This window comes from Primulina tabacum, chromosome 17 (assembly GCF_025594145.1).
Source record: "Primulina tabacum isolate GXHZ01 chromosome 17, ASM2559414v2, whole genome shotgun sequence".
Classification (NCBI taxonomy): domain Eukaryota; kingdom Viridiplantae; phylum Streptophyta; class Magnoliopsida; order Lamiales; family Gesneriaceae; genus Primulina; species Primulina tabacum.
In genome coordinates this window covers 23,883,852-23,886,203 of record NC_134566.1, presented here as the reverse complement: position 1 = coordinate 23,886,203, position 2,352 = coordinate 23,883,852, and the positions used below count along the sequence as shown (strand labels likewise).

General features: G+C 39.5%; 1 non-coding gene across 1 annotated transcript; it reads left to right on the top strand.

Moving 5' to 3' along the window:
* The first annotated feature begins 693 nt into the window (after window positions 1-693).
* LOC142532097 (small nucleolar RNA R71) lies at window positions 694-800 on the top strand. The gene has a single exon (XR_012816491.1). It is a non-coding gene; the product is annotated as a small nucleolar RNA R71 (small nucleolar RNA).
* Window positions 801-2,352: the final 1,552 nt, after the last annotated feature.

The following is a 2,352-nucleotide window of genomic DNA, read 5'->3' as shown; positions in this document are numbered from 1 at the left end:
AGACCCGAGTGTTTTTCCACTACGCAATTCCACCGCCTTCACATGTTCTCTTGGGTTAGTTTCCGTGTTGCTTGGTAAAGTTCCTTGCTCCCTATTAGCAATCAGCTTAGCCAATTGTCCAATTTGATTCTCTAACCCCTTTATGGATGCATCTTGGTTCTGAAATCTCGTCTCTGTTGCAGAAATAAATTTAGTCATCATTTGCTCTAAATTGGACTTCTCCTCCCGAGACGGTTCTGGCTTGAATCCTTGGTGCATCACATATGGTGGACCTCTTTGTTGGCGATGTTGGTTGTTTTGACCTCCCCATGAAAAGTTTGGGTGATTCTTCCATCCCGGATTATATGTGTTCGAGTAAGGGTCATTTCTAGGACGGTTCTGGAATCCCACTTGTTTTACTGGTGCTCCCTCAGACGCATAGCCGACCCACTCATGCTCATCCCATCAATCTTTCTATTCAAAGCCTCTAACTGTGCTGAAACCGCCGACAAATCATTAACTTGATTAACTCTAGCACCTCGTCTCTGCCTATCAGATTGAGGATGATAGCTACTAGCAGTCATCTCCTCCAATAACTCATATCCTTCCTCCGCCATTTTTCTCAGTAAGTTACCACAGGCAGCAGTATCTATCATAGTACGGTTAGGAGTAAGCAGACCGTAGTAGAAAGTTTGAACAACTAACCCAAGAGGCAGCTCATGGTGTGGACATCTCCTCAACAAGTCCTTGTAGCGCTCCCATGCCTCGTAAAGTGACTCTTGCTCATATTGAGCAAAAGTAGTAATGTCGGCTCTGAGCTTCATAGTCTTCGACGGAGGAAAGTACTTGATCAGGAACGCCTTTGCCATATCTTCCCATGTAGTAATAGACCCTACAGGCAAACAGTTTAACCACGACTTAGCTTTATCTCTCAGTGAAAATGGAAATAAACGCAAACGAACAGCGTCATCAGACACGCCATTAAACTTAAAAGTATCACAAATTTCAAGAAAGTCAGCTATATGAGAATAAGGGTCGTCAAGTTCACTTCCCCCAAATTGGACAGTGTTCTTAATCATCTGAATGATAGCTGGCTTGATCTCAAACTGATTAGCTCGGATGACTGGTCTTACGATGCTTGGACGTGCTCCATCAAGAGACGGCTGTGCATAATCCAACATCGGTATACGCCTTGGCTCCTCTCTTTGTTGATCGCCTTCCATTCTTTCCTTCGCTCTTTGCTGCTGTAGTCGACGTCTAGCTGTGCGTTCGATCTCGGGGTCAAAAGGCTCAAGCTTAAACTCGAGTGATCTTCGCATGCACCACAAGAAAAATCGGCAACACAATGAGAGTATCAAATAACAATAAAATAAATAATACTAAAGAATTTAAATGAAAAATAAAAAATTGTGAATCAACAGTCCCCGGCAACGGCGCCAAAAACTTGATCGAGCAAAACTTGCACAGTAAATAATCCCGAAATTTATTTTATAAATGAAAGCTCGATTTAAATATCGCAAGTTCACGATAGTCTAGTTATAATAAACGTAAGTGAATACGAGTATCGTTCCACAAGGACTGCGTTGCACTATTTTTATTTTCAAGTAAAATTTCTTTAGCAACGATAAATTGAGTTGATGATTAAACTAATGTAAAGTAAACAATTAAAATAATTAAAATGCAAAGAAAACGTGTTCAAGAACGCAATGATTAATTTGGATTAAATCAAATGAGAATGAATTTGTTGGGAATTATCAGTTCACCTACCACTCGTGTTTAAATAATTGCACTCGACTTTTACTCGTGCGTTCGACGGAATTCCCTAGACTAATTAATATACTCTGTCGAGCTATATTAATACTAATCAAAAACATGCAGTACTCAAGTGTCCTCAAATATTTAACAGTTCAAGATTGCAATACATTCTATGGAATCCACTAGCTTTCATTCGGGTGAACTATCACTATCGACACGTACCCAATTCCGTATATCTACTAAAATTGTAAATCCGTGGTTTATACTATTTGATCGTATTGTTAACTATTCTATCGAACTCATCAACAACATGAAATAATCAAAGGAAGTTAGCTAGGCTTCGATTGAAACAAGAAATAACAATAGCATAAACAAATCACTAATAAAAACGTCGAGAAATAATGTTAAACACCGAGTACGGGGTAGGATCCCCTCAAATCCCAACAAATTTAGAGTTTAGCTACTGAAATTCATGATAAAAACCAACAATCAATGTAAGAAATAAAATACTGAATAATGAAAATACTAAAGATGACGACGGATGACGGCCACGATGCGTGGAAATCTCGAGGTCTTCGAAATCTCCTTTGCTCCTAGCCTCCTCTCCAAGAAAAATGA